The 11603-nt window shown below is 32.6% G+C and overlaps 1 long non-coding RNA gene across 1 annotated transcript; it reads left to right on the top strand.

Moving 5' to 3' along the window:
- The first annotated feature begins 5643 nt into the window (after positions 1-5643).
- On the top strand, positions 5644-10184 carry LOC134683800 (uncharacterized). Its single transcript, XR_010101087.1, has 3 exons — positions 5644-5752; positions 8371-8463; positions 9494-10184. It is a non-coding gene; the product is annotated as an uncharacterized LOC134683800 (long non-coding RNA).
- Positions 10185-11603: the final 1419 nt, after the last annotated feature.

The following is an 11603-nucleotide window of genomic DNA, read 5'->3' as shown; positions in this document are numbered from 1 at the left end:
TTTTGTTTAATGGCAAGCTAAAGCATGCCTCACAGGCACGGATCCAGGGGGCTGAGGGTTGGACATGTTGGAACCCCCCCCCTTTCTTTACTGGACGATCAATGCATTTGAATGGGGACATGTAGTTTAACACCCCCCCCCCCCCCCCCCCAATTTGTCCTGGGTTAGGAACCCCTGTATATGATGACTCAGGATCCACCCAAGTCTCATGTTTTGGGATTTTCTCGTTGCAATGAAGATCCATTGGTGACCTATGGCTGTTGTCTGCTCTTTGGTCATGTTGTTATCACTTTGATACATTCCCCATAATGGCCCATTTCCATTTCCATTTTCTTTTCAGTTCTATTATAAATATTAGAAACGAGTTTGGCGCGTTTACAAAAATATAATTGTCTGTGCTGACAGGGGAGTATGTGTGCGTACCAATATTTTGTGCATTTCTTGGTAAAATACTGTCAGACCTCGAGTGCTGTTGTTTTACAAAAACGGTCAAGTAATGTAGGGGAAAGAAACGAACTAATAAGAACCAAAATAAGCCACAACTAATGGGGGTCTCATTGGGGGTTCTGTTCACGGATCCCGCTTAGTTACTTTTTATTTTTTTAGATTCCCGCATGATGCCATTACGCTTACACTATATAAGTGAACAATTCTGATATTTTTGTAATTTCCCATGTCCCGCTAAACTTCATTTCGCTTTTTCACGGCACAACAAAAAATATGCCTCGACAATCCCGAGTCCCGCTCAGATCCCCTTATACATACATAATGAATAGTTTACTATGTAGACAGTAGTCGGGTCAAATACACATGTATATACTTTTAGACGACCTTAGATTCATTTCACAGCGAAAATACTCATTAATATCGAACATTTTAGATCACTTCACATTTAGATTTTATAACTTTTAAAATGAAGACCTGGCATATAGATTGAAGATCATTTAATCGAAAGATGATAATTTCTCAATGAGCAACTGTAACCAGGTACTGCATTTTTTTTGCATGCGTCAAGAAACAGTTAAAAGTTAAACTTCTCATCTGGACTGTTTAATTAGTCTGTATACCGGACCTCTTCTCTATTTTGGGATTGAAAAAAAATCTAAAGTTAAAAATGCGGCTTTGAGCCTATTTCTTCTTCTTAATTTGGTAACACGTTAAGCCATTAGTGACACTAATATGGTATATTACCAATAATAAGGCCATATATTTCGGTGTGTAGAAATACTGCAAAAGACTTCTTAGTGCACTAAGAAGAAAGTTTTTGCATTAAGGACACTAAAACGATGTTTTAAGATCACAGCGAGCATGAATATAAGAGGGTATGATTAAAAACCTCATATCTATAAAGTTAGGTATCAAAAGATTTTGTAATTTTGAAGTTAAATGACTTTTTAATAAACGCGTGCCACTCGCCACGTGACCAACGGTTTATTGCAGATTCCCGAATCATCATGTTCAATCAACCTAATCCAATAAACAATTGTCTTTTGATCGTTACTTATTGATTAATCAATGGTTGTTAACCTAACGGTTTAACGTGGTATAATTTCAAGTTTATGAAAGAAAAATAAAAAATAAATTTTGTGTTTTAAAACTTTGCCTTTGTTATATATATTTAGTTTTTAAGGAAATTGCTAAGCAAGCTTTTTTTTAATTAACAAACTCTATTATTAATATACAAATTGAGAAACAAAGGCTTTTGATATTTTACCCTTACTAACAACACAAGAGTTTACATACTATCATTATTCCTTGAAAGACATTTGAGAGTATGTGGTGTCCATGGGGTTCTTCAAAATCCGATTACAGAAGTAATATAGAAAAACTCCAAGAGGTAAAATTATTTGACGTTTTAAAAAGAGAATTATAGAATAAATCATAACTGTCTTCTATGAACGATAACTTTAAACTGGTGTCAATGCTTTTTTTTTTAACAATTCATCTTTATTTCAACAATTGAAGACGAATACCATTTTATTTTATAATGTAATAAGCACTATGGGCAAGCGCGGATCCAGAGCTTGAAGTGGGGGTTTGGAGGGAGGGGTTATGTGAGAAATGTTTAGAACACTAGAGAAATTTTCTTGTTATACCAAACCATATGTTTTTCAATAAATGGCACACTTTTTGTTCATCCGGCATATGGTTACTCTAAATAAACTTTTAAGTGTATATATATTTATAATTCTATAAGTTTAATTATTTAATCGAAATATTGATAAATGGCATAGTTCCTGACATTAGAAAAATGAATGAAGTATTGGCAACCAAATATCATTCCTCACTTTTCCGTGAAGTGTTCACAATTATTTGTCTTTATAAAATTAAAAGGATGAAAAAATCCCAAATTGAAAAGAGTTGAAAATACGGTATTACTTTAGAAGTAAAAAATATAGCAGACAGAATAAATACGACAGAAACAAACAAATGAAAAAAAATAGAGAACAATTTGAAATACCATATTCTAGTACATGTTTAATCAGTATACTAGCAGATTATTCATGGTTCAAGGTTAAGCGAACATGAATTTCTACCGATTATACTAAAGGTGACAATCAACTTTTTGAGGTACGTGTCGAGAAAACATTATAGAAAAGATATAATTTAAAATTATGAAAGGAGTAGGTCCGGTTAGGACCGATTTTGGCCTCAAATTTCAGGTTCATCTGACGAAAGATTTTAACCACTTTTGAAACACTTACGTGTCTATTTTATTTTATTTATTAGTGTATGTGGAAGATTTTCACTGATTTTGTCATTAAAAACGATCCGATTCAAGCTCAAATATGAAAAATCCAGCAAATATGCCGGAAAATGTCACTTTTCAGATGGTTTTTGCCATTTAGCATGACTTTATGGTGCCAGTACCCGATATATGTGCCATGCATGTATTGTCAAAAAAAGCCCATATTTATGAAGCTGAACCATTCTACTGTCCAAAAAATAACTAAAAGTTTACTTTTAACAATTTTGAAAAGCTGCTATATTTTGGGGCCTAAAAGGTGTCTTACCGGACCTTCTCCTTTTACAAAGTCTATTTCTATATGCCATATCCTTTGTGACAGTTGTATCATTCCATCAGGTCCTTAGTGCACATTTTTGTTCTTAGTGCACTAAGGAGGTCCTTTGCGGTGTTTCTACGGACCCCATATATTTGAAGCTGTTCAAAATTCTGTACATTATAGGTACGTGTATCAGATCGGACAATTATTGTCATATATATAAAAAGAATTACTGTATAAGTTATCTAGTATGAAATATGTCCACTGGACCGACCGTGCAAGGGCTATATATATTATATCATGTATATAACCAGTCAATATTAAAGAAAAGATGTGGTATGATTGCCAATGAGACAACTATCCACAACAGACCAAAATGACACAAACATCAACAACTATAGGTCACACAAGGTCGTTAAAAACTTCCATTTATTGTTGTCCACTGAAAATAAGCTCATAAAAACACATATCCCCGTTTACTCAATTTCACCTTTATTTGTTAATATTTCTTTATCTTTTTCTTTTGATTTTATCATATCTTTTTTTGTGAAATATTTTGTGTGGTCGGCGAACATGAAATTGCCTCCGATGCTACAAAGAAAATTTGTTTAATGTCATCTGTTGCAATGTATGCTAAGTACTACACGTGGACAGGATGTTCCCCAGAAAATAAGTTATACACACCCCGATATAACCCCGAAGGCACACGCTACTGTCATATGGAAAATTACTGGGTCACCTGTAAGATGGTAATCAGCCATGCAACTAATTAGGTTACTGACCATGTCACTTCAATTTAAAAAGTTTATCGTTAGATATCAAAATGATAAATTCATTTTTAATCAAAAATTTAAGAACTAAAAGATTTATCATTATAATGAAGTGAAATAATTCAACTAAACTCGTATAAAGAATATATACATATTTTTTTAATCTATGCCGGAAAGAATTGAAAAACTGTATTTATAATTTTTAATTTGTTTTATAGACAACTGTGTAGGTCTCATGAAATGGAACTCATGCATGCTTATTAAGATTTTTAAATTTATTGAAAAATATAACAAAAATTTAGGTTTGATATTAAATTAAAGTTTATACCTTTCCGCGCTGTAATTTATTTGATATGACATGAATCAAGCAAATTGTTTGAGGGATTTATGGGTTTGTCCATACAACGTATAAAAAAAGAAGTGTATGTTATTATAGTATTTCACATGCCTTGTTTTCGCCTTAAAGCTCATTATTCAGAGTGTTTCAGACAAGATGATGAAAATAACGTGCAAGATACTTTTTTCGATTATCGTGAAGCAGGAACATATATATTAACTTAGACTGTTCCCAGCGTGAAGAGACAATTTTAATTCCCATTCCTCCATGCACTCTACCCCTGTTTATGATATTTATAATTCCTCGTGCTTTTAATTAGCCCTCCCCTTTCGTGGTGACCGTTATGCCATCCCGAGGCTTGATTTACATGTAAAAATCATGGGCGGATCTAGTCATGATAAAGGGGGTTCCAACTACATGTCTCCATTAAATAAGGGTTGTCATTTCCGCTGGGTTTCTGTTACCTCACCCTTTTCATATAATTTAGATTTCAAAAGTGTATACCTTATTCATATATTGTGTAGGTTAAAACGTTATCTTTTCACATATTGTTAGCGTTTTGATTGGTGTTCAATGCAACAGTGCACTACCTATGTGTCAAAAGAGAGTTTTTACCTACCTGTTCACATATATTTAAGGTTCTTATATCAAAACTTTTCCTGATGCACAGGTAACCTATTCCAACAGAACGTCCTATCACCTTGTATATAGATATAGGAAGATGTGGTGTGAGTGCCAATGAGACAACTCTCCATCCAAATAACAATTTAAAAATTAAACCATTATAGGTTAAAGTACGGCCTTCAACACGGAGCCTTGGCTCACACCGAACAACAAGCTATAAAGGGCCCCAAAATTACTAGTGTAAAACCATTCAAACGGGAAAACCAACGGTCTAATCTATATTAACAAAACGAGAAACGAGAAACACGTATATATAACATAAACAAACGACAACTACTGTACATCAGATTCCTGACTTAGGACAGGTGCAAACATTTGCAGCGGGATTAAACGTTTTAATGGATCCAAACCTTCTCCCTTTTTCTGTAGGAACTTGAGAGGATTCCCGAGATTATCATTTATGCAATGATTGCTCACAAAAAGCTAGGGGAGTCCAATCCCGGATTCCATCCCCTTCGACCCGCCACAGAATACAGATATAATTGATAACTGTTATTTAAAAGTCATATACTATAGCCACTATATAGTACTAGAACCGAACACCTGTTTTGTGTTATATATATACATACACCACATCTTCCTATGTCTATATAGCTGATTTACCGTAAATAACTGCGAGAAAATTAATAAAACACAAGTTGATAATTGTCTCTTCTCTGCTAATTTTAATGTGCATGCAGTATTCACTCTGATTTACTTGTGAGACCACCGACACTAATAATAATTACGTACAAAATAATAGGTGCTCCTTCACTGGGAAGGGCATTTCGGATCCGTGATCAATTTATTGGTTCCAATCCCCCATTCTACACTTCTCCTCAGAAAAAATGCCTTGCAATGCGACCATAATGAGTCATATTTATCTGGACTACTAACTTACTTCCATATAACTTCGAAAACAGACAATAATCTATTTCATTGGATGAGATTGGGCTCACGGATTTTTTAATGGATTGGTAATTTTTATTTATAGCACAAGTTTACCAAACAAGATTATTAAATCACATTTTTCACCCTACAAATCAAATGGTTGCCTCCTCTCCTGACTGACTTACACTAGCTAAAAACATATAAACATATTCATATGAATATTTGGTATCATTTATTTTGTGTGACAACTCTTCACCAATGACCTGAGTGATTAGGGGGGGGGGGTAGTCCAAATAATTATGACGTCTTGAAAGGCTAATATATTTTTTTTCTTTGACGCCTAACATCGACGTAGAAAAAAAAATAATAGCCTTTCAAGACGTCATAATTATTTGGAAAAGGGGGTGGTTCAGATGGGGGATGGTTGCCTCAGTCATGTTTCTGTAATCAACAAAAAGGGGGGCAGGGATTTCTCCTTAAAAAGAAATCTCTATTTTCAGCATAAGCTCATATAAATTTGCCTTTTGAAGAACTGAAATTAATATGAGATGGCTAATGATTTTTCAGATGCTTTACATTAAAATACACCCATGTGACATACACAATTATTTATAACGTTAGATCCAAATTTAAAAAGCTATTTTTTTCAATATTCAAATAATGTAGGATCAAATCTTGATACTTGTATGTAGTTGAAATTTAAACATTAAAAAATGAACACCCAAAATTTAAACATAAGAGTGACCATGTAGTCTTTATTAATGTATGCTATTGTTATGAAACTAGGTCATTGTAGGTAAACTGGCATCTATTCCCTTAAATCTTTGTTCCCAGTCACCCCAAGTTTGATTTAAATTAGTCAAGTATATCTACTCTATTAGCATGATTAGGTCTCTAGTTTGGATAGTTAATAACTTGCAAATTAAAAACATACTACTCCCAAATTTATATTTCTTTAAATATTATGGATGAAATAGCAATTAAGAGATGAAATTAAATTGGATGAAATGTGGCATTTATTTTTGTTAATGTAGTATGTCTGATGTTGTCAAACTTAATTATAGACCCTTAAGGGGTGGATCCAGTCATTTTAAAAAGGGGTGGGGTGGGATTCTAACCCAGGACAAAAGGGGAAAAAAGGGGGGGGGTCCAAATACATGTCCCAATTCAAATGCATTGATAATCCAAAAAAAGGGGGGTTCCAATCCCTTGAACCCCCCTCTTGATCTGTGCCTGCCCTTTAAAAATAAAATGATCCTTATTTTGAGTTAAAGCTTATAGATTTTTCTATAATGCTTCTCAGGGGCGGATCCAGCCATTTTCAAAGGGGGGTCCCAACCATGAGTAAAGAGGGGTTCCAACTATATCTCCCATTCAAATGCATTGGTCAGTAAAAGAAAAGGATTCCAACCCTTGAATCTATGGTCAGGTTGTTGTCTCTTTGACACATTCCCTTTTTCCATTCTCAATTTTATCATGTAGTCGTCGTTGTCCCAGGACATTTAGTTTCCGCTTAATTACTTTAGTACAAGTTAATAGAAATCTGTGAAATTCAAACACAAGGTTTGTGACCAGAGTTTTTGTTCAGAGTTTAGGAATAACATGAATTAGGGGCCAAAAGGGGCCAATATTAAACTTTGTTTGATTTTATATAAAATTGAATTATTGGAGTTCTTTGATATGCCAAATCTAACTGTGTATTAAGATTCCTAGTTTTTTTGGTCCGGTTTAAATTGGTCTACCTTAAGGTCCAAAGGGTCCAAAATTAAACTTATTTTGATTTTAACAATATAAATTCTTGGTGTTCTGATTAATATGCTGAATCTGAATATTTACTTAGATTTTTTTATTATGGGCCCAAATTTCAAGTTGGTCCAAATCGGGGTCCAAAATTTTACTTTGTTTGATTTCAACAAAAATTGATTATATGGGGCTCTTTGATATGCTGAATCTAACCATTCGTTAAGATTTTTTATATTTTGTCCCATTATCATTTTGTCCCATTATCAAATTGGTCCACATTGAGTTCTAAAGGGTCCAAAATTTAACTTTATTTGATTTCATCAAAAAATGAATTATTGGGTTTCTTTGATCATGTTGATATGCTGCATCTAACCATGTACTGAGATTTTAAATATTGGACCATTTTGGAGGTTAATTGTCAATTTAAATTTTTTTAAGTACTTGGACCACATTCATTCTGTGTCAGAAACCTATGCTGCATCAACTATTGAATCACAATAAAAATTTAAAATTCAGAGTTGTATCGAGCTTGAATGTTGTGTCCATACTTGCCCAAACTGTTCTGGGTTCAACCTGTACGTTTGTATCAAGCTGAGCCATGCATAGCATTTTTATTGGTTATTTATATATTAATTTGAAATTTTGACGAGTGAGACACATACTGATTATACTGTTAACAATATTTCAGAGTTTAACGTAGTCAAGCGAAACAAATTATAGAAGAATAGTTGAATCATGTCTTTTTTGTCAAATGAAAAATTAGTACGAACACAAAGAAAAAGTATGGGAATGTTTGTTTTTAAACTATTGACCAGGGTGAAAGTCTGCGAAAGTCATGACTGGCAAAAAGTTTGTGAAATAAAAAAGCACAAATATTCCATTCTTTTTAAATATAACTGCATATAAAGAAAAACACAAACTGATGTTTAATAATAGTTTTTACCCTTTTTATGTTTTGTAGGACAAGAAATATAGAAAAATAATGAAAAATATAAACAGTTACAATAGAAATGAGCGCAAAACAAGATAAACAGAATACAACAAGGCCTAAATGGTTAGACCACTTCTATATACTGTAAATTCAGATTTTTCAGGGAATGGACAACTTATTGTGATTACAAAAAAAAAACTGCATAAAGATATATATCATAAAATGATATATATATATATATATGTTTCTGTTATCAAAATATGATTTCTTATTTTTGCGATACTCACCCAGTCACATTATTCGCATTACTAAAAAGTTTGGATAATTTCTGAATTACAGTAATAAAAGAAATTGCCTTTGAATGATGAATCATATAAAAATAAGAAAATGTGGTATGGTAAATGAGTGACTTATCCACCAGAGTTCAATGAAGCGGATGCAAGAAATTAAAGGTCAATCATGGGCCTGCCTTCAATAATGAGAAAACACTTCCTTTATAGGTCATTCATTAAAGATCCCAACATATAAAGATTTAAACAATCCAATTTATTTCAACATGTTCTGTTCAAAGGCAATAACAATTAATAAAAAAAAATCATGCCTAATATAAAATATTGTTTGTTTCTCCAATCTCGACCGACCCTGCAAAAATGGTCCTACTCATAAAATTTTATTGTCAAAACTAAGCCAAATATTATTATATTCATTTCTGATTTTTCGGGCTTACCGGATCATCAGATAATATTCAGGCTTTTGGGAAAAATAAAATTATTTACCTACCTACCTACCCACACCTGGCTTGTCATAATAGGGATTAGGGAAACAAACAATATATTAATTTAGGCCTCATGTCTGTGAGCACTCAACCTGACCATAATATAGGACAGTGGTTCAAATATTAACACAACATATGAACATTCTATAACAACTATTGCAAGTGGCTCAACTTTAAATATCCCTGCAAGGCACTAAACAAAGAATATTAAATCTTTTACACAAAGCACTGAAATAAGAGAACTCATAAGCATGACAAGTAAGAATATCAAATGAAAGTTTCTCAAAATGTTCATTAAAACGTGATAAAATAAGCTTATTTATATTGCTGTTTTTTTCTCAATTTATAACATTTTTTTTTTATTTTGTGTATTTATAGGTCAGATATCTTGGTTTTTATGATCATCAACAGGTCCTGCAGGTCTATACTGAAGAGGAATTTTAATTGTTAATACTTTTCTACATAATGTGCTAATTGGATTACTACTGTGAAATGAACTCAACTGTGTGTTTTTCTGGAAAAAGAAATAGAAAAAAATCCTATAAAATTGCTATAAACAAAATGGAGTACTATCAAAGAACACAATTGTGTAAAATGTAACAACCTACATTCATATTCACTGATGGATTATGGAGAAATTAAGAAAAATAATAGTGTCTTTGTCATGTTTGTTGTCGAAATAAACACCTGCTTTATCCATTCATGTACATGGCTCCATCATATCAAATATACAAAGAAGATGTTTGAAGAACATGTTGCAAAAAATTTATTCAACAAATTGAAGGAAGATGTCTTGTTGATTGAATTATTTATGCACTGAACTGTTATGTAGGGGGTTGAATACACAGCAGCTGTAACAGAAGACAAGTTAATTTGACATGAAAAGTGTTTATTTTATTTAATATTCAAATATGAGCACAATATTAATAACATCACAAATGGTATGCTATTCATAGCGTTTTGCTTATTATTGTATGGTCTTAAACATGCTAAACATTCAGCCTTTTGTTTTTGTATGTTAAATACTCACCATGAAAATTTGTATTACAGTATTAAAGTTTTAATTATCTTTTGTATCAATAATTCAGTCTAGCAGAAAATATATTAATACTGTTTGTACTGTTATGAGATTTCCATAGAGGAAAAACATTTCCTTAAGGGAAATTTGATGTTCAGAAATTTCCCTAGAGGAAATTTTAAATACAATGATTTCCTCAGAGGAAATTTGTTGTCTTGAATTTTCCTCCAAGGAAAAGTGTTTGTCAAAAATTTCCTCACAGGAAAAAGTATTTCCTCCAAGGAAAATTTGAAGCTACAAATTTCCTCACAGGAAAAAGTATTTCCTCAAAGGAAAATTTAAAGCTGCAAATTTCCTCGAAGGAAAATTTGAAGCTGCAAATTTCCTCAAAGGAAAAAGAATTTCCTCTAAGGAAAAAGAATTTCCTCAAAGGAAATAATTATGCAGCAAATTCCCTAAGGGAAATCTTTTTCCCTTGAGGAAAAAACAATTTCCCTTAAGGAAAAATCTTTTTCCTTCAGGGAAATTTGATTTCCCTTGAGGAAAAGTAAAAGTACTTTTCCTCTGAGGAAATTGTTGAAAAAAGGGGCATAACTTTTTCAACAGTGGTGCTAGAGCCAAAATTTTTTAGGACAAATATCAGGGAACCAATACCAACCAAGTTATCAACTTTGTTTTGACTTAACTCCAAAAATTAAGGTGACAACTTTTGCACTCAGCGGAATTGCAAACTTGTCCCGGAGACTGTTCTTTCCATAGATTCACCTGATAGTTACCTGTCCATTTAAACTTTTTGCAGTTCTATTGTCCCATTGAACAAATACAACAGGTATTGTTCTCTGTATAGTTTATAGTCACTCAGACCTTTAAATTTCTTCCAAGAGAAATCTATCACTTATTAATTAATGTACCAGAGTAAAAAGATGATAATAAGATAATTTCACATGGTGAAACAAAACTTGTAAGTTTTTTGCAGCTATTTTTTGTTGAATAGGTGCAATTTGGTTACTGAGTACAATTTTTGTACTGTGATGTTATATCATAAGTGTGTATTGCTAAATAGGTTGAAATGTGAACCTGATAGTGATATACCGTAGTGATAAAGTACTTGGTAGAGTGAAAATGTTTTGATCAGGGATAAACTGATGCATAAAATATGCAGGCGACTGCTGCAGCTTGAATTTTAAAGGATGTAGCCCACATTCTTCCAAGTAACATGCCCTATATACACATTATGGTTTATTCTCATGGGTTATCATAGTAGCTCCATCTTCCCATAAAATCCAATTTTGGACAATATTGAAGCATACAATATTATATACAGTAGTCAGTTCTAAATGTACTACTCAGACTCAAGTCTCCTTTTATGATTAAACTTAGAGAGAGAAAACAAAACAGTTTCTATTTCCTGGGACTGTATAAGGTGTGACATAATCAATGAAAAGATGTCTTGAGAGTTTGACATTTAGA

This window comes from Mytilus trossulus, chromosome 9 (assembly GCF_036588685.1).
Source record: "Mytilus trossulus isolate FHL-02 chromosome 9, PNRI_Mtr1.1.1.hap1, whole genome shotgun sequence".
Classification (NCBI taxonomy): domain Eukaryota; kingdom Metazoa; phylum Mollusca; class Bivalvia; order Mytilida; family Mytilidae; genus Mytilus; species Mytilus trossulus.
The sequence above is the reverse complement of the archived record's forward strand: the minus strand, read 5'-3'. Positions and strand labels throughout refer to the sequence as shown.